This window comes from Haemaphysalis longicornis, unplaced genomic scaffold (assembly GCF_048455015.1).
Source record: "Haemaphysalis longicornis isolate Haplotype H1 unplaced genomic scaffold, Haemaphysalis longicornis Haplotype H1 scaffold_1, whole genome shotgun sequence".
NCBI classification, from domain to species: domain Eukaryota; kingdom Metazoa; phylum Arthropoda; class Arachnida; order Ixodida; family Ixodidae; genus Haemaphysalis; species Haemaphysalis longicornis.
Genome location: NW_027526203.1, coordinates 180,795,860 through 180,817,827, shown reverse-complemented (window position 1 = coordinate 180,817,827; position 21,968 = coordinate 180,795,860).

The window sequence follows — 21,968 nt, the reverse complement described above, 5'->3', positions numbered from 1 at the left end:
GAACAGAGGCGAAGCCAGAACAAAAAAAAAAAAAAAAACTAGGAATGTTAAAGCGCTATATGATAATTCCCGGATAGAAATCATCTTTCTTACGTCAGCTCCAATACTACGTTGTTTTTACTCGCCCCCAATATGCAGGGGGCAGCTTCACTAGTCGCTTATTACCGCCTTCTTGGCCAATCCGCTGCGTGCTACCGGCCGGTATAACCAAGTAACCACCATTTGAGCTCGCGACTCGCGTGGCGTGACCCGTGCAGTGCAGCTCGCCAGTCGAACAACCAACCTGCAAGACGTCAACGTGGCGCTTCGACCGTTCTGGAACGCCTTGACATGAGACATGAACCCAGCTCCACCGCATGGCTGTCGATTCTACGCCGGTACCGGCTCAACACTCCTGCGAGGATCAGTGGCCACGTTAAGGTATGGTGCGCGCAATGTGCATATACTATACGCTAATTGTGTAGACGCGGAAGGCGAGGGAGATTGGGGCTTTTCACGAAGCAATTCGAACATAGAGTTTCATACAATAATAACTATACGGGAAACTGGCGCTAGTGTCAACGCGAAAATGGGTCGTTCTGGAACTGGATTGCGTAGGATCGAAACCACCTTATGGCATCGCAAACTGTGTTTTTTGACAAAAAAAACTCTTATTGCCCCGTTCTTCGTTCACAAATTACATGGCGAACAAGAAAGTTAGTGACCAAAAACTGGTTTTGTGCAAAATAAAACGGCGTATTTAAATAAAAAGCAGACGCGGAGTCGAGGAGGTTTGTGAAGCAGGTCTGCCATTTTCCGCCTACTACAGCAGGACGCGGACTTCTTTAAGAATTATTTGTAAAAGTTTCGGCGTTTGTAGTTTTGTAATACTAAAAAAAAAAGGTTTTTGCTCATAAAAGGAAACCGGTTACCTCTGGAGAAGTTATTCTTGCTTGAAAAAAAAATCGCGCCAATCCACCCCGTGAATGTGGTTGGAAAGCAAAGCTGTAAACGGCACCCCTGACGATTACCCATGTGACGTCACTTAAATTCCCTCACATCGCTCTACAAATAGTAAAACCAGAGAGAAGTGAAATGCACTTAACCACACCATTTATTAATTCAAAGAGATGTTCTTGGTAAGGTTAAATCAATGCATGATGCATGAAGGGTGTTTCGTTGAGTTGTATTAGTGTAGCACAAGAATGGAAACTTTTTTTTATAAAATTAAAGTAAGCTCCAACCCGGTGTTAGACGATCTGACTTCTCTGTCTCTACGCCGCGGACGGAGGCGACGAGATTTGCGGCAGAGAAGGAGGAGGAAGAAATACTTCTGTTCAGATTTCTGAACGGCCCAGAGTGCAAACCTGGGGAGTGATTCCTCTTCTGTGGGGCCCATATGCAGTCCGCGCGGCCTGTGTTCTGTCCACCCGCTGAAGCTGGGTAGGTAGAGAGGGCCTGGACTGCAGCATCTCCCATTGCTCTTGTTGGGTAGGTGAAGGAAAGAGAGGAGGGTGCTCAGGGCTTAAGTCGCACACCTCGATTACGGGGCGGAGTATTCCTACTTCTGAGCAAAATTTACATTCAGCGGCGTAGCGATTCGGATGCATTAAGTGAAGACGCGCAGGCTGTGGGAAGGAGCCCGGATTGTATGAGCCGTAGGGTAGTTTGTTCTTCTCTGGAAAGGTCAGGGTAAGGCGAAGGTATGGTCTGTCTCCGAAGGCGATAATCTGGGTTATCTCCCTGAACGTGACAAGCGGGTGACTGTCCTCGTGTAGCTCCATAGCACGGGAGGTAAAAGCGCAGGCTTGTTGGGTGGGCGTATTTGTTGCCCTCCATTGAAGCGTGAGGGGGTGTCCAGATGAGCTGAATGGAACCGTTTGGGGAGTGGTTTTTTAGCACGCGCAGTGCAGGTCAGGACACCCAACCCGACTGGTAATTCCAGTAGGCTTGCTGGGAATCGGTGACTGCCCTCCGAACCCCTGGTTGAGTGAGAGCCAAGGTGATGGCTGCCTCTTCTGCTGCCGTCATTTCTTGGGTCCTAAGCGAGGTACACGCAAGGAGGTTGGTTCTGGAGGTAGCCACGATGATGGCGTATTGCTGCCCTTGATGTTTCGCGGCATCTGTGTAGATAACTGCATGATCCCTACCGAGGGTGGTGTTTAGCACTTGAGCCCGTGCTTTTCGGTGACCCTCCTCATGTGAGGGGTTCATATTTCTAAGCAAAGAGAGCATCTTTAGTTTTAGCCGCCAAGAGTCTGGGAGTACGTCAAGCGGAGTGACATTCTGGGTTGCCCAGCCAATCTCGTGAAGCATGCGGTTACCCATCGCAGTTCTGAGTCGGACCTTCTGGTTAGAAAGATGGCCTTCTATCAGCTCTTCCACCGTGTTGTGGAGCCCCGTGCTAAGCAGCCTCTGTGTGGACGCACTCATGAGACGACCAATGGCCTGCTCAACCGCCTTTCTTATCATTATATAAAGCATATCTATGTCTTCCTTGTCGAGAAGAAGACAGGGGGGTTGACGTAAGTGACTCTCGAGAGGACAAAAGCTTCAATTAATCGAAAGGTACCAGATTCCTTTAGGCCTCGCTTCTTGGTGGCAACTCGCCTGATCATGTGTATGATTTGATTAATGCTGTTTTTTAGGCGCTGCAAGGAGACGTCACTCTTGGTGTTAGCCTCGAGATGTAGGCCCAGGATCTTGATGCTGGGGCTTGGAGTGATGGCCTGGTCATCAAGGAGTATTTGAATGTATTTCTTGATTTGGCGTGAGGGCCTACGACAAGGAGCTGTGATTTTTTACGGGAACACTGGAGGCCACAGGCTTTAGCACATTGGCGTACTAGAAGTGAGGTACCATGCATTGGTGTGAGCTTCCATTAATTTTTGTAACACTTAGCACATGAGCAAGGTGCGCACAGGGACGCTAGAGGGGCGTGAGTGGTCGCGTGACGCTTTCACGTGGCATTCAGCGACAACGCAGGGGGTAAACCCGTAGATGTGCTTGGTGAGTACACCACCTGTCTTCCCCGTCCTCGCGTGGGCTCCTAGCTAAATCGGTAAGACAACTGGCTTTCGCTTTGTTAGTCTATTAGTTCCAGGTTCGATTCCCGGCGGTGCCAGTAAATTCTTTTATTGGTTTGCTGGAGTTTTCTGGTGACACCAACGGTCGCGAAAGAACCCTTGGGGGGTAGAGGTAAAAAGCTTTGCTTTAAAAGTGACATTCATCAAGCTGCTTTCCTATCAGCCGCCGGTACTGCTTGTCTACACCGTAGGAGCCGGCGTTCGCACGAAAGGTGTGGCTGTTCCAAGCGATTCGCAACAGTCGTCAGCTTCGGCTATACATTACTCTGCCGAATGAGCAGCGCTGTAACTCCTAATTAGCAGGCAACTTCGCCGCCCACAGAGCGCTGTCATTTCTTTTGGTGCTCGCTGTGCGGCGATGAATTGGTAACCCATCCGATTCGCAACTCTGGGTTATAAAACATTTCTACTCAGGGCGATGTCAGTTCGCGTTCGACATTAAGTTCAAGGAGAAACGTATTTTTGAACGCTTCGTTCAGCAGACAGCAGTTCAGTAGCAGTGGCCCCTCGAGCTCATGAAAGCCAAAACGAAAACGAAACTGTCTGCACAATAAATAGAATCCATAGTAACTTCCGCAAGCCATCGAGCGCCAATCCGAATCCAGAACTACGCAGCACGCCCATTGCGGCGGATGATCGCAGCGCCAGATTCCTCTCTAGTTTTTATTGAATGAAACTCTATGCCCTATAGGGCCGAGCGTAATTACATCCCCCATGTGAGGTCGCATGGTGTTATCTTAGTGTGGGCATGCAGGAAGTGCAGGTTGCCTGCTCACAGCGCATTGTTTGAAAGGTTTCAGTTAGTTATTGCGTAGCGTTAAAAGCACGTGCAGGTGTCCGCAGAGTGAACTGATACAGACAGAAGCCGTTTGGAACCCGGCACCGTGAGCCGAGCACCTGCTGTTGCACTTACCACTCCGTATTTGTCCCGTATCAACCCGTACTTCTAAGCCCGGCAGGCCCCGGTGGCTAGCCGTAATCGCGTGACCCACTCCGACTGTGCCTTATGAAACGTCTCTCTTAAAGTTACCGCGCTCTTTGATCGATCTCCTCGCTAAAACACAATCCCTCCCGGCATACCCTCGTTCACACCCTACGCCGTGAGCTAGGTGATCGTGATTTTTAAAAGGGGAGCCGTTTATGGGTATTGTTCGTAGATTTTTTTCGTGCGTAATCACAACTTTTAAGATAGAAGCCTTTGTGTGCGTGCTTTGGTTGTTTGTTTCCATATTAGCTTTGTTTTACTTGGGTCTGGACTTGCGTGAACTCGAAAGCTTTCTCAAAGCTTCCCCTTGCGCGAGCCGCGTGTGCCTGTCAATGCATTAATGTGGCCTAGTCGGTTACCTGAACAGTGAAACATTATTAAACAGAGGAGTTAGTACGGCACTAAAGGCAGCTAGCACCCACAGGACGAGCGCTGGTCATCCCACCACCCGGCGCTCGCAGCGTCGTCTCTTTCTCGTCGTTCCAAGCACTATTGCGTATAGTCTCCTATCTTTGAGCTTGCCCGCGGTGGCTGGCACGCCGAAATATCATGCACGTCTATTTTCGTCCAGCTGTTCCGGACAGCGATAATTGCCCACGCAAGCGTATATAAATTCCAGACCAGACATGCAACGTGTATGCGTACCTTTCGTCCAGATTAATAAATGAGTTTGCAACTTTGTTCAAAATGATCTGTCACCTCTATGTCGTGCGCTAAACTGCTGAGTGGGCATCCAATTTCAGAGTGTGCGACGGCCCATAAATTCTTCCCATCAAGAATAAACGCGTTTGCCTTTCAAATTAGGCGTACAGGTGAGGTTGCCTCAGATATTTTCGTGTGGGGAGGATCACATCCGGTTATTGGCGCAGGCATCGTTTCATGCACTCGAGCCACGGGGGCGCCACCCCGTCCGCCTGCCTCGAAGTACGTGGCCAGCTCGGCTGCTAGCAGAGGACGCCCAGCCCCCGAGAATTTTCCAGGGGCCACCCTTGAAGGCATCACGCCAAGCACTCTCGGAGGACAATCCGCCGAAGTTTCTTAGGTATGCAGCAGAATGCCCTGGGTGCAAACAAAAACAAAACAAAAAACTGCCAAAACGAAAATACCTGTCATGAAGCACATAGCCATACAAGTAGTGTACAAGTCGGTTGAATTCACGGTTCAGCCCGCGCCGCATTACGTTGCCTTTGTGCCCCTGAGCAGTGTGGAAACCCTGTTATTTCAAACTAGATTTGTTTCTTTACAGCGCATTTAATGTCACGTGCACGGTGCCAGTATTTCCATACCAGCAATCGATCCTAAAGACAATCATGACCACAATGTGATATCTGCTCTGCTGGCAATGCACTAAACCGACGTTTTGCTTTTCGCACTTAATATGTACAGTCTAAGAAGTCCCGGCAGGCGTGTTCGTCGCTATGCTCCACAATGACCAATCGATGTGGCAAGTGTGCAATATCGGTGAATGACGTGGCCGAGCATTCAATTTCAGTAAGAAAGTGCATCTGTGCTTGTACATTGACAATGCAAAACCCCTTGCACGCCTTGAGTGCTGTACCTGAGCGCTGAAATTTTTTTTAGTGAAGTCATACGTCGGGCTTCTTCGTTCATTGAATCCGCGCACGAGGCCCCTTCGAATGGTAATTTTAAAGCATTGTGGTGAAGACACCCTACGGAGACTTCTAGTGTAGCATAATGGGTGCTCATGACTTGACGTCGTATTATTCGTGGAGAGCCTTTGCATCATTTTCCAAAGGTACTTCAACTAAAATACGTAGATTAAAGTAGATGCCTACTATGGCTGTACTTGGGCTTCATATACATAATCTTGTTTCATATAAAATGGACTACTAAAAGCGTATTTCTTTTACTCTCTTAACCTTTTTACGCCTGCACCGTGGTCACAGGGAACACGGCGGTTTCTGAAACTGTTATCATGTTTCTAAACAAACCAATGTTCGGAAGCACAATATGTATGTATGTATTTATTGAACTATAGAAGGAAAGGAAGGTCCACCAGCAGGCGTGAATAGACCCTATGCAAAATGCGCCCCGCCATCTCACGTCGACTCCGGTAACTAGGTCCGCCATTTTGGTGCGGTCGTTTGAAACCGAAACCAATTAGCAAAACATAGAAGGCGGGCATTGACCACTCTTGGTGATGGACTACAATGCCGGAGCATTGCTTTGTGCCGCAGTGCACGCAATGCGGAAATACCGGTCCAAATGGAGAAAAGGTACGTGAAGTTCCAAGCTTTTGAACGAACTTTCTGACGCGAACTATGCCGGCGCGAGCAACCTTTGTGACACGCTGGGCGCGCACCGCGCCCAGCGTTCGACAAATATTCGCCCAGCGAATATTTGTCGTTGGTTCGCAAAGCACGGGATTCCGTAGTCACTGTCTGTATGAAAAATACAGCTGCGTTGTAGTTCTCTGGTCCAGCCTTTGCCTCCTAAATGAAGCCTGAGCGTGAGCCACCTATTCATGCAACTGACAGCGGCGCTCGACCGGGAAAACAGTACCATACGTTGCCAAAATTAGGCTGTTTCTTCACTCGTCCCTGTGGCTCTGCGCCCGCTTCACTTCATTGTTAAATGGTGCCACTTAGCCCCTACACGAGCCTTTATCTTACCTAGGGCTGTAAACAAACTTTTCTTGCCGCACTACGCCGTCACGGCGCGGTTGCAAATTTCCTCTGTGGCGGGCGCGCACGGTATGGGAGCGTGTTGTTGGTTTCTTTTACGTTGCATTTAGCCGCGTGTCATTGCAGAAGTGGCGTACACTGTTTTATGATGATCTAACGGTGGAAAATTCGAGCTTTTGCACTTGGTTCCCGATCTGCCGGGCTGAAAGGTTTGTTGTTACGTCAAGTTAACTTGGTGCCCATTGTCATTTCAGCCATGATGTATTTACTGTCGAATATTTTGCGGCTAAAATACACACTCACTCCTCTAGTTCGTCACATGCTGCCTGCATGCCTCCGACGTAATGATAGTGGCCATTGATGTAGGTAGCTGAGACAATTTTCAAGTTTTATTCAAAAAAAGAAAACAGCCAGAGTTGCATCAGGCCGCCGCGCATCAGCTTGAGTGCTTTTGCTTTTTTTGTATCCACAGTGAAAATCCCAGTAAATTAAACTATTTCGCTGATTTATAGTGCGTGCAGTATAGCAAACTGTGGATATAAATGGAACAAAGGGAAGCATTCGCGCACCCCTGCATGCCGCAGTCTAGTAAACACGACGTTGCCCAGCCTCTGCGTGCTCGCGAGATGACCACGGCGAAATGTGGCGCTTGCTGGTAGCTCATAAGTGACCCTTCAGGTGCCATGCCAGTCACTGTCATGACAGTCATTCGTCACTGTGGGGGATGAGGCCAGCACAACTGGGGCAAAAAACCCGGCCATTCCCAAGGCTACCAATGTTTCTCCCAAGCGCCTCGACGGCACTTTGTTGCTGCTCGTATTTCTCCTGTATTCGACGTGCATCGAACAGACGCATTGGCAAGGGAAGGGAGGGGCCATTTTCTCGCGGGCTTCTCCAGTCAATGTCTTGGACACTCGCTCGCTTGATGCCCTGCTGTCTCGGACGTCCCCACTGTTGTGGCAGCTCAGTGCACGCAAGCTCCGGTGGCGCCTCTTAAAACCTTCGGCTTGCAAGAGGGCGAGTAGGTGCACAGCAGCCAGGATGTGACTCCATGCTCCACTGCAACCTGCCGGGAATTAACACGCTGCCTCCGCAATCGCCCCACTGTCCGTCTCAAAGGTGAGGCACACAACATAGGGCCGGCCACTTTTCTTCTGGGAGCGAAAGCAGCTGCTGAGCACATGAATGAGGCCCAACCTGCAAGAACAGAGAGAGTAACAGTAAATATCACTCAGGGAAGAACAGGACTAGTCCGCTACAGTTTATGGTAAAGGGACCGAGCAGAAAACAGTGGCCGCAAGGAACTGACTCAAAATGACCAGATTTTGTGTCTTGCTTAACACTGTTGCAAGGGAAATAATCTACACCTCAAACGGCAATGATGTCAAAATTGTTTGTCAAGTTCGCGCGTGCAAGTATCTCTGCATGCTTTGTTAATGCATTTTCAAGAGAAGGAAGTTTAACATTTAAAAACCTCACCGTGGGTAATGATACCAGTACCCGCATAATCGTGTTCGACATAACTTAAGCAAGCAATATTATGATTATCTGGAACTCCCTTCCAGAACCTTTCGAGATAAACAGGTAAACACTCGGGCTATACCGATGACCCATCGAATTAAAAAAAAATCTATTTCAGTGAGTTCGAGCTAGCGAGGTTTTACTGTATTATCTGTTCGTGCACACCAAAAACATGCGCTTTAGAAACAAACACAACCAACCCACCGCAAAAAACGGAGAAGACACAAAAACAGATTTTTGCGGCAGAACATGCGCAATAAGTAATAAAAACGCACACACAAAAAAAGAAAATTCAAGGCGTATGGGCACTTTTGTAGTTGACTTCGCCGCAAAGCGCGATTGCTTTGCGGCAAACGCGCGTGTTGACGACCATCACGGAAAACGGCCGCGACCTTTCCGTAAACACCTTCGCCAAAAATCATCCCGTAAATTCGATGTACAGCATTTGAAAATACCTTATCCACCCACTAGCGGTACGGTCTGGCGATTGTCGCGTTCCTCTTTCAGGGTTACTGCAACAGGGTCGCCGCTACGCATTTGCATGGTAAACAACGGTGAACAAAGTGCTATACAAATGCTCATACCGGTTAACTCTCGTCAAGTAGAAAACAAAGAAGGATTTACTTACTGCGAGTCGCACGTGTTTGTCCGCACCGATGAAGGAGAGCAATGCGCCTCGGTGGCTAGGCGGCATGCCCTGCTCCGCTGCCGCTCGGATGGGTCTTTGGCGCGGTACCCCGAGTGGTATGAGTCTTCACACACAGTCTGCAGCGCAGACAAGTCCTTCGTCCACAATCCACGGTCGGGAGCCGGAAAACGCCGTCCAGTTTGAGCCATACCGCGTTACCGTCACCTACTGTTCCACAGTAAACAATACGAGACTTCCCGATCGGCGCCCGTACCAATATGGCCGACGGTTTCGTTTACATCAGTGTTGCTAGATCACCAAGCAATTTCGCATAAGGTCTATTGTCTCGCCTAGGGGTGGACACCGGAACGCCTGCTGGTGTAGGGAAGGTGGGATAAGGAGGAAAGAGTACAAAGAAATAGGTGGATAGGGTAGAGGGTTTAGATCAATCACATACAACACATGGGTAATATTAAGAAGGAACATATATACAACGAATAGGTGAAAGAAAAAAATGAAAAAAAAACGAGGAGTTACACAAGAGCAAAGGACAAATACATATAAACAATAAACATATAAATATCAAGGTGTAGGACACAATGGTGTAGCAGAAAAGACAATCGCACACATACACACGTACGCACACACATATACACACAGGAAAGCTACGCCTGCAGCAGCACTCCACTACAACCTGGACGGTTACGTGATGTTGTAGTGGAGTGCGCTGTGGAGCCCAGAGGCACCCAGGTAAGCACCCAGGGCTTCGAGCACTTTGTACCGCTCCCTGGCACTGCCTGGGGGCCAAAGCAGTTCCTCGAGCGGCCGCTCTCCTTGTAGCTCGGCCAGAAACTCCGCCCGCCCTGCCCCAAACTTGGGGCATTCGTACAGTACATGCGGCAGGGACTGCACGGCCGCTCGGCAGTGAGTGCAGGCAGGGCTGGCCCCCCGCCGCAGTCGGCGTTTCCGCTCTGCCGTCCACGCGTCCCCCACGCGGAGGCGCAGGACGGCCGGGAGCAGTCGACGAGGCAGGCGTGATGCCTGCACAGACGGCAGGCCCCCTCCGACTCGCAGCCGCCGGTCTGGATGCCTGGTCCGGAGGTGTCGTTGGATGAGCAGGCGGGCGTCGTCCGCTGCCACCTGGGCCACCATGTCCGAGGGAGGCAGCGCATGCATGAGCCCCGGCGGCCAGCTCGTCCGCCCGTTCGTTACCATCCAGACCGATGTGGGCGAGGACACACTGCAGGCACAGCCGAGTGCCCCGGTCCGCCAGCTGCGCTGCTTTCTCCCGGATGCCCTGCACCACAGGGAGTGCGAGTCACCATCCCGGAGACGCGCCGGCACCATCCGGAAGTCGCACAGCTGGGCACAGCGCTCGGGCAAGGGCTCCATCTCCAGCAGCAGGTCCAGGCCCAGTACGACACCCACCAGCTCAGCTGTGGCCGAAGATGAGGCATAGGGCAGCCGCGCCTGCCGGGTGGCCTCTCCCAGTACGGCGGCCGCTGCGGCCGACCCCTGCTGCTGCCGCACCGAGCCATCCGTGTAAACAAGGGCGTGGCTGTCTAGGTCGCCCCAGACCATGCCCCGTGCCAGCTGCAGTTGTCCGCAGTGGGGTGCCTGCCTCTTGCAGCGCATACCTGGGATGTCCAGCCTCACGTCAGCTGCCAGAGCAGGCGCCGGGCCACCAGGTCCCGCATGCACGGGGCCACCACCTTTTCGTAGAGCGCGAGCATGCCCACCATGCCTGAGCGGTGGTGGCCCCTCAGTTGCCGCAGCAGCGGGCCGCCCTCCTCGGCGCGCCGCAGCCGGTCAATTCGGCCAAGCGCCCGCTGGTCACAATAAACTACAATAAACCCTTTTTTTTGTTCTAATTACGTTCCTGAGGTAGTAAAAAAGGCCTAAAGGTAATTTCGGAAATCGTTATCTCGAGGTCCAATTTAGGCATAAAATTCGTTTTTGTTGATATCTCAAAGGCTTGCCGATATCTGCAAAGTAATCTACGGTTTCTCCCAAACATGAACTATGTGTGTTCTGAATATGAACTTGGGTGCAAGTTACATATATATACACATTCCTTAATATTTGTTAGACCAATTGATGTATCAATTTTTCCCCTCACAATGTGTTCAATCGTGATGCTAATAAATCTGGCTAAAAATATTGTGGACTATTTTACAGTCTTTTCTACTCCTTTAGAACTACCTGACATAATCGGGTAAATAAGCATGTTTACATAAACGTGCACATATTTTTAACGGGAGGAAATGGGCATTTAACCTCCAAAGGGTCTTACTCTTTTGTGTGGACACCCAATGCTGTGCCACAAGATATATCCGCCATCCTCAGCTAGTACTAAAAAGGTTTCCCTCAATAAATAAGGACAACAGTAACAAGATGCTCCATACATTCGTTGAAGAATTTTTTTGCAGAATATGCAGTTTATTTTGAAATTCGAATTAGGTCCGTTTTGATGGCATGCAGGATTATATCTTGTGCAATAGGAATGCGGTGATTCTTTAAAAAATATTTCTCTCCTTGACAAGTGTCCGGTGAGATTTGAGCAACTGATGGCTTCACTTTTTTTTCTTCAGGTGGCCATCTATTTTTAGTGGCTCTTCGAGCAAATGATTGCCCACTTTTGAATATCAAAACCTTACCTAGCTAAGGGAAAACAAATTTCACGGCTCACGTGGCGTCGGTTTTGCAGGCTAAATAAACGTTTCTTCCACTCCACTCCACTCGGAAGGTTCCCCAAACATTCCCTGTGCTTTTTAAAAAGCTTTTCTGCGCCTTTCAGACAAACCCCATCCCTCACGCAACCAGCAATTTGAGATCTTCGCCACCGCCGTCTAATACCTTCGCTTCCACACTTCACGTGGCCTTCAAACCTAACGGTCACAGAATCTAAACTGGCCGGCGAAAATGTTGCCTCCCATAATACACTCACACTTATCTGGGCGAGGTTTGTTTGCACCCTAGCAAAGGGGTGCAAAAGGGGTGCGCGTTCAGGCAGTTGGTATTTATGAAAAAATTATTGTTTCGTTCTTTTCAAAAAGTCGGGGGGGGGGAGGGGGGGAGGGGCTTACGTTTGAATATCCCTTTTCAGTGCAAGAGAAATACCCCCGCATTTTGGGAAAAGCTCGCCTCATTTCCGCTAATACCTTACGTGTTAAAGCGTAAAATAAGTTCTGCACACAACCGATTTTGCGTCGTTTCGCTACCGAAAAGTTGGGCATGGCCTCTATGAAAACATCGTCTTATTTCGGCAGGTGGATCTGCACAACATCCTCCCGCTGTTTTAGTTTCCCCAGTGCCCCGGCTACACCATATCGATGCAGGCGATGTGAGCTGCAGCTCGAACCGGTGGCTCCAGAGACCACTCTGTCCCTGCTGGCTTGCTCCTCCGAGTGGTGGTGCCTTTCTGGAGCACGCGGATGTCTTGCGGTCCTTCAACTCCCTGCAGCTCACGGACGGGCCCTGTTGGCCGAGGTCCCTCCTTCCGTCGAGGTGAGCCCAACCTCTCCTGCTTGAAATACTAATTCTGTGGAACTTCGCTTGCATCGATGGCACCTGCAGTATATATTGCACTCAAATACACAACATCATGCAGAACTACAGCTTGCCGTCAGAGTAACGTGCTCCAAGTCACATGGGTAGTTTTCTGTGGGGATGAAGTACAAAAAATGCGAGTTTATTTCCGAAACCACGCTGACCGAAAACGCAGTTTTGGTCCGGGCGATTTTAATCTTTTAAGCAGTTATCTTTGAATCAGTCATAATTGCCCGTAGTTTGATTCCACATCCGATTTCACTTTTAAGGACTACCAACACGAAATGTTTGTTACATTTTTTTTCGGGTGCTATTGGTTGTTTTTGCGACAATAGGGGGTGATGCGCGTACAGCAGCGGTTTCAACAAAGGCGTTCAGAACAGCCAGGACCCCTTGAACGAAATTGTGTACTGCCGCTTTTGTGCGAGGCACGGTTTCTCCAACTTTCACTTCGCTTTTCCTTCTGTTTTACTTGTCTTTCGCCAGTTGCCATTCTTGCGAGTCGTAACTGTCTATAGCTGGAGTAACATGTGCCGCTTCACAGCTTATGCCAGCGCCACGTTCTTGCTGCCAGCGCAATTATGTCGCTGAAAACGGACTTGTCACGCCGACCACCATTTCCACGGGTAAACGGGGCTCTGCAGATTTATTTATGCTGATATGTGCCAGAAATTATGATAGGATGTAATTCCTAGGCCCATGGCTAAACGGCGCATGTGGCGTTCGCTGCCTGGCGCGCAGTTGACGACGCCCCGGTGGTGCATTCAGCTCTAGGTCATGAGTTCGGGTGTACAGCTTTCAAGACGTCATTTCAGCGCTGAATTCAAAAGAGACTCCGCTCTCAGCTTCTTCGGGAGTGCCAAGAATAAAATGCATGCCAAATACTTGAGTGGAAATCATTATACTTCAATCTCTGCAAGAGATATCTCCACATACACAGGAAAATATTTATATCGTTATCTCAGCTTTTATTCTTTCTCTGTTCCACTTTAACGCTGATCCAGAGTCTTCATTAAGCTAACGTGGCTGCTTAATGAGACTATGATTTTACGATTCTTTACGTCGCGTGGAACTGGCGTACTCCACAGAGCAACCGTCAGCTGCAGGTACTAGGCCATTCCATACGCTTCTTTATCGTTTGGAGTGGTAGAAATCTATCGAAGAGAATTTTTTACGAGAAGGCGTGCCTTTTAGAAAGACGCGGTGCTTTTTCCTGCCTCAGTTACCAACTAAAGGGGGGGGGGGGAAAGAATGAAACAGAGCTCAGTATTTCAAACGAAAAACCCGTAATGAGTACAGGCGCTCACCCAGTGTAACCCTTGTGTCTTCACCTGTTTACCACAAGTGACCCCATTTGAAACAAGCTCCTCTAGACGTCTAGACGCTTTCATGAAGGCTTGTTTTAGAAATCCAAGTTGTCGCAACAAACGTGTTTTTTTTCAGTGTTTTTTGTTTGATATGTAAATGTTACAACGCTTGGCCGAGGAACGTGCTCTCTATAAAGGAAACGGAGCATTTCATTCCATCAATTTCGGTGTCGGTACGCGGCATTACGGAAGAGCGGAACCTAGGGTCTATTTTTAATGATCTTTTGCTGTTGGGTAAGAGCTGCACCAAGAAATAGTAATACTTCAGCGGTCACACATGATATCAGCAAATCAATGCCGTATTGGTGAAGTTAGCACACGTAAACTTTATAGCAGTGCAAATGTAGATATTTGGTATACTTACATAATGAATTTGGAATAAAAAAAGCGTGAAGCACTATGCCCATTAGGTATGCAATTGGTTCATTGCTTAGCATAACGCCTTAGGTCTGCTAAAGAAAGGCATGGCTGGTGAAGTTATGTTATTTAATTTAATAGAATAATAGAAATTTACATTAATCATGCCTTTATTATGCTTACTTCAACTTACATACTTACATTATTATGCTTACTTCAACTCTGATTAAAGTTTATGTCTCTCCTCTCTTTCTCTGCCCTAACAGAAAGATTAGTTCCTCCTAATGCAACAGGTCTAGAGGTGGTCCACCAACCCAACCAAAATATTTTTTTTGTGTTCTTGTTTTTGTGGTTCGCGTTCTTGCTGGCTTTGTTTGCAACTAATGCATGTCGCTGGAAAGACTGATGCACGTGCTGGAAGCTTCTACCTCACACACGCCCAAGAGCATTTGTGTCATCACATAGTGGTTCAGCGACCCTTTCTCGACCTCTCCATCTTGCGGCATTAAAATAAAAGTTGTTCCATTGGCGTTTGACGCCCGTAATCGCCAGAACGCATCTTGGCGTCTTCATGACACGACTGCTTAACCTTTCAGGAGTCAAACTTTGGTGTCGCCGCTCATGTAATGTATCTGGCCATTTCCCAGCCAAGTTAATTGTTTCGAGGACGAGTGTTTTCACCGGTGAGATTACCGATTATTGGGAACGAATCTCTTATCTCACCACCTCCGGCGGCCTGGTTACACAAATTCTATCAACAAGTTTAACGTCCTGAGCATGTCGATAGTTCTCTGGCACACGCTGGCGGGACGTGTAGATTAAACGAGGATATTGACTGAACTGGCCCAAGTCTTCCCTAGCAAAAAAACTTAAGTTTGGATTCGTAACTTTCTCCACAACTGACCCTTTCCACTCAGCAGCACGCTGCCAGGATGGACACCCAACACTTACTACAACGACAAAGGTGTTCCGCAGAGATGTATACTCGGACCAGTACTCAACATCGTCATGGCATAGTTAGCCAAAACTCTAGAACAAAAAACGTCAGCCAGTTTCGCAATCTATGCTGACGATATTACGATATTTACAGAAGTTAGAGACTACTTGTCAACATCCGAATCGACAGCATCCTACATCGCATGCTAGTTGAGCTGCAGGCGGCGGTGAACAGCCTCTACGCACGCATACCGAAACGTGGCCGAGAACTCGCCCCAGAAAAGTCGGAACTTCTAATGGTATCAAGTGACACCAAAACGGACCCCATGGACCCTGCTGTGCTGTACATTGGAGACACAACTATCCAAGAAACACATGGCCACGTGCGCCTCTTTGGTCTCCCACTTGGCAGTAATAGTCCTAAAATAGGGTAAGTCAACTACGACAGAAATGGAAACCGATGCTCGAATTAATCGCGAGACTGTCTAACAAATAGGGTGCCGCAAGTTAACAGGCACGCCTCTCTATGGCCCGGAAAGTTGCAACCGGCACTCTCGCATATGGAGCTTTAGCATACAACCTCAACCAAACTAACACCTAATATCTTCTGGGGCTCCATAGCGCCACATTGCGTACCATCACATGCCTCCCAAAACATACAAAAACGGAAGCTCTTGAGCGAGTAGTTGAACTCCCTCCTATAGAATCATCATGAAAGATACCCGTGAACAAGAAGACACCAAACGCGGACTCACCCAACAAGGGCTCTTTCTCACCGCATAGGACGAGCAGAAGCCTATCCCGATCATCGACCTTCCCGTCCCTTTAGAACCCTAGGCAATCTCGGAAAACATCAACAGCAAACAGACCTATCCCCCGCTCTAGAACGGCAACAAAGATCTAAACATATCCATCACTTGGAAAAGTCCAAACTTCCCAGTGAGATCCACATCTATAAGGACGCCAGCGTGGCAAACTCGAATATTGGCGCAGCATGGGCCTGCCCTGAGAATCCATCCCTTGGCGATCAACTCTCCCTCAGGCACGACGGCGCAATTGCGCTAGAAGGCTAACTCCATGCTATCAATGGTGCCCATAATAATATTTGCTACGAGCTTAATATCCGACCGCCAGCCAAAATACGGATTCTAACGGACTCTTGGGAAGCGATTTAAGAACTTCGCAAGGCCCTCTCCCTGAAACCGCTCGGCAACTCTATTCTGTTACACAAAGAACTCTTCAAAAGCCACAACGTGGCCATCAGAATTGACTGGATGCCAGGCGACAAGGAGATAGGCCCAGGGAACCAGTCCGCTCACGAGGAGGCGCAGGAGTGTTTGAAATTTGCTTCTTCACTCGTTCCCCTTTTTAGCCTCCTCACTCGCTCCTCCAGCCCTCTTACTTCTCCGACTAAAGAAAAGTGAAAGAAAACGTTATGAACAGGTTGCACCCCCTAGATATCTTGCCAATATTGTCTCCTGCAGCAGATCAACAAGCTATGCGCAGGTGCCGCGTACACTCCTCACATTACCCAGAAATGGGCAAAATGTCCCAACACACGCCCATAATGCCCCCTACGGCAACACTTACGCCAAATCAGACCTCCCCCACCTTGTGTGGACGTGCCCACACTTTGCCAAACCTCGCCCAGAGAGCCTAACAAACATTAATCCCAACACCCTACAACAGGAAGCGCATACTGAATTAGCTGGAGCTTTATTACGAACAATAGCCGCTTTCTCATTTGGGAGTGGTCTAGCGCTAGTACTCTAACTGGGGCCGACACCGGTGAAGACTTTCAGGCTGCCATGAAAAAGAAGCTCCTCTTTGAAAACGGTCCTTGATTACTAATCGCCTTCCTTCCATCCCTCTCCCCACCGTACGGCACACGTCCTCTTGCTCCAATAAAATATTCGGTCAATCAATCAATTAATTTACTGGGGCTGACATTTTCTATACCGGTAACCGACAATGTCACCTTTTCCCACAATGCGGCACGTAATCCTTCCGCAAAAATAAACTTCCGATTTCCTTTTGGAATGTGTTGGCACCTGTTGACTCTTCTTCGCAAACACGAGGATTGGCCCTATGCACGCTCCTTGCTCCGGTTTCAACAGCCTGCAGTACGGTGCTTCCCGCACTGCCTTCGGACGCCAAGCGCCAATCGTAGTTTGTGTACTCGTTCGGTTCTGTGCCTCTGTTCCAACCGTTTCAGTGGTCCCGCCTACTCGATTTAGCCGTCACATTGGCTGCCTGTAGCTCCTAGTTGTTGTCGGCTAGTATCAGCCTTTGGTCACAGCCATTCTCTTTCGATGAAGCTTTGCAGAAAAATCTCGTGCTTACGCTGGCGTCACATTCCCATTTACAACCAGCAAAAATGGGGACGGGACGTGCCGAGGTACCGAACGAATGGTGGTGTCAAGCGAAGGAATTGTTTTGTGAGCGCAGCGCCACCGCAGCCAAATCGGCACTGGCGCGACAGTCGGCTTGAAGTCCTCGTATTTATACACTCTCCGTCATTCTCGGTTATTTCACCCTGTGCCATTGGATCAATGGCACAAAATTTTTGCCGACAAGCCCTATTTACTACTCACGCAAATATTAAGCATCACGAGAGCTGTTACACAGAAGGCGCTTCTATATTCCCAAAACGTTCAGTGCGGATCTCTCAGTACCACCGTGATGAATGAAGAGATAGCACACCAGAAGGAGCAATGAAGTAAGATATCTCCATACACTCTCGGATCTTGATCATTAATATTAATGGGGTATTCCTAGTAGCCACCTCCCCCGAGTCTTTCAAGAAGTGTGAATGATAATTATTCCGTGGACATTAGATGGAGAGTGCCGGCAACATTTTTGCGTCACGCATCAGAGCGGCGTAGATCCGTCAACACAGAGGTACACAAGAGCCCAGACAGAGAGTAGATAAATCCGCGTGCAGAGGGGTGCCTTCGAGAATGGAGAGAGCTTCCTGTTCAGCGGTATCGATGTTTCAACACGAATTGAAGTAGAACCCCGACGGGTCACCTGCCTCTGCGCCGTCTCGACAGGTCCCATGACTACCGTCACCAAACCAGGCGTTTTAGAACGGAGGGTGCAGGCAGTGCAAGGCTGACAAAAAATTGGGCCCATCTCCCCGCGAGGGGGACTCGAGTAAATGCGTCGCATGGGGGTGGGTGTATTGCGTTAACGTTTAGTGTTTGGGGAGTTGGTGGTAGTGAATGCGTTGTATCAGCAGCTTCTTGACGTAGTTTGAATGAGTCAAGGATATAAGGCGCGTTCGTAGCCTCCCATTCTGTGTCGGCTTTGTGGCGCAGTGGGTAGAGCACCATGTACATTGCGTTCCACCCGCAGGGTCGAGGGATCGAAACCAGGCGCCGGATAGTATTTTTTTTTATATAGTGTAGGGGGAGGGGTGCGGACTACGACAACGGACGTCAACGCGGGTGACATCGTGAGTTACTGAAATGCTCTGCATTTAAAACTTACCGAGTATCTGCTCACTTTGCTGCAAAGGTCGTTGAAAGACATTGCCTTCTGCAGCCCCTTGCACGTAAATGCCTCTCTTCTCCATCCCGTCCACCTCTCATGCTCTTCCCCTCCCGTTTCGCTCCTCCCACGATAAACACAGTGGTGGTTTACTGACGTCAATTCAATTTCGCCTCTTTCCACAGCTCGCGCGCCACCTACTGGAATCTTTCGTGACTGTTCAACTTCTTGCGTGGCCTCCGCGATCGGCTGCCAGCGGCGCGAGCAACGGCGCGCCGCCGGCAGCCGATCGCGGAGGCCACGCTTCTTGGAATGCCGCCACAACGTCTAGGCTTGTGCGAGAGCGTTTTTTGTATTTTACGGTTAAAACGTTGTTCTTAACTTCTATTTTTTGTTTGATAAAGAAAAAATAAATCCCACGCCTATTTTCAATTAAAATTACATTGAAAATACCGGTTATGTATTGATATTTTGCCTCCAATATGCCCAATATTTTCTTTTTGCTCAACGATGTTGGCAGTTATGAGGTATGGTGCTAGACTTAGTGGTTTTGAAAGGCATTGTCTATGTAGACTTCTCGTTTTATAATTTCTTGTATCTATTGGGCAGGTGGCTGAATCGAGGGACAGGCACGCAAAAAATTGGTCGCGTATCGGCTCCTTTCGTTGCAAATGCCGTCAAAAGACGATAGTCTTTATCGGCTTTTGCGAAGTAAATGCCTCCCTTTGCTTTCCCGCTCACCTCTCGTGTTGTTCGTCTTGCGTCGCGCTCCTCCCAAGGTAAAGACGCCAAAGGTTTGCCTGAATCATTTTAAATTTCCCGCGTTCCACTGCTCCAAACCGGGTGTCTCGATGCGAACGCTGCCGTACGGCGAAGACGAGCGTTAATCGAGGCGCCCTACTTCAACGTTTATAGAACCGCGTTTCCCTACTCCACGTGCGTTGCAAGCAAAACGTGAAAACTATCTAGTGGAACCTTGCGTAACTGTTGCCGGTTGATTTCTTAAAATGGCGCCAGAAGCTATAGTGGCGCTGGCGACAGCAGGCGACGGCGGAGTGAATTCTTTTTCTGCAGTTGATGAAGTATTTAATTTCGCAAAAGTCAAGCATGTTTGATTTTTTATAAAGGAACAGTGCAAATATCACTTCTGTGTTGATTTGTTGTCTCATATTTGCGTAATGTCTTGTTCTTCTTGAACAATGTCGACAAGTATGAACATTACACCGGACATACACGGGTAGATTTAGCTGTGACTATATAAGACTCTTGCGCAGGCATTGTTTTGCTTTGGTCGGGTGGCTGAATCGACAGACAGACAGACAGACAGACATACAGACAGACCAAAATTTCTGGGTTTAGCGGCCCAAGAAAGACTACCGTCTTTAAAATTTGAAGACTTGTGTTTAAAAAGAAAGCTGTAGCAAGACGTGCGCATCGGGCCGAGCTTCCCGTTCACGAGAGACAGTGTCGAGATGTTCATGCATCCGAAAAGAACCACTGATTAATTTTCAGTCGTTTTTTTTGTTCAATTCGCAGGATCCGACTCACGATGGGGGCCAACATTGAGCTCGTACGGCAACTCCACATCTGCCCTACTCGTCAGAGTATCGCGGTGGAACCTCCAGGACTGCCATTGATCAACTGAACAAGCTTATCAAGTTGGTTGGCCTTTTGAACCGGAGTCTGTGCGATGGGCACGTTCCTCGACGGAACTTAGATGTTTTCAAAGATGATTACGGTTCCTTAGAAATAAAATTATTTGCCCCGAATGCTGCCCTTAAGTGTTGTCCCTTCACAAACAGAGCATTTTGACGTTCATATAAGCGTTTCCCCCTACATCTGACATCACTTCACGAAGATATTGTAAATACCGCTGAATGTACCCCGAGATATACGCGAAAGAGTGTAGCTTCTGTGGGCAATTGGGCACGCTCCGGCACGTCATCGGAGAGTGCGATTTCACCGAGACAATCGCCCCACCCCTTACCCAACCCTCCACCACCCTTCCCACACCCCTTAACGAGCGATGGGAGACCTTGCTAACCAGCCCCGCCTTGGAAGACCAGCTCGTCGTGATCTCCAGGGGCCAGGCAGCCGTGGAAGCATATGGGTCCCGTGAAGAGGGAACCACCCCATCCGGCACGTAGTCGCCGCAGTTTTGTGCGGCTAAATAAAGTTGTTCTCTCTCTCTCTCTCTTAGAATCATGCGGAATTACACAATCGAGTTTGTTGGGCCACAGTGAATAATCGCGTCGATGTTTTGGTGGCAAGGTACGCTAATACTGGAAGTACAACTGCACCACTAATCAAAAGTCAATGTACCTCTTCCCAAATACCTCCCGTGGAGGTTATCGCGCTAAAAGCCAGTGTCTCCGATTCGCACCAGGACGATGCCCATTTACGAGAAATGGTCATCGCCTCACCGAAGTTCGTCCTCTTTGTGCTCCACTGCACCGGGGGCGGAACCAGGGGCTCTTGTGCTGACATGAAGCGGAGTACATCATGCCATGACACCGCTAATAGAGAAGAAAAGCTGGAAACAAAACGCACTATTAGAGAAACCGTTGAATCGGAAAAAAATGGATCACCTTGCACTAGTGGTGCAAGGCCAGAAACAGCAGATCTGGGAATCGACCAAGCTTCTTCCCAAAGTGACAGCGGATCCCAGGAGACAAGGAGCAGCTGGACCCCAGCATTGCAAAGCGGTTTAGGAGGGGCAATGTAAAGCAAAGACCATTTAAGTATGTACACTGCTTTATTCAGAAGCTTTCGTCGTCAGCTCTTACGTCGTCGTCGTCTGACGGCACAGCCGCGGTAGGCGAATCCTCTTGTCGCGCGGCCTCGGTTCGGTAGACCTCCACTTCGTCAGCTTGTCCGGTGGCCGTCTCCACGTGTGGATTAGAAGGGGCGGCTTGACAGATTCGTCGTCGTGGTCTGCGGCACCGCGGACCAATGGCGCGCGGGTCGCTCGCTACACGACGGCGACCACGAAGACGGGAGCACCTCAAGTGGCTCAAGCCTCGACGACACCGGGCCTGTGCCTGTGTCTTGTGGTTTCTTACTTTGTTCAGTCCTTCGCGCTGTTTTTCTTCGTAGTACAAATTCGCGTACCAACTCGCCCTTCAGTAAACTCTTCTGCAGGGCTCTCCTCACGAGGCATACGCTCCATGGCGCTGGGTATTTTTTGGTAAAGCCACTGCGCGAAGGTCGTGGCGGACGCCTCGCGCCGGGGAATTTTTTTCCTTGATATTTTTTTGCGAAAGATGATGTACCAAGCTCAAGCTAACCAGCTCCGGTGTTTAAAAATGCCGGTTGGATTACGCTTAGGGTTTGGATAAATTCATTTCAGCATGGTTTAGTTGTGGTTCGAATAAATTGGTTTGTAATTTAAAACCGCTGTAAAAATAAATACGAATTTTCTTT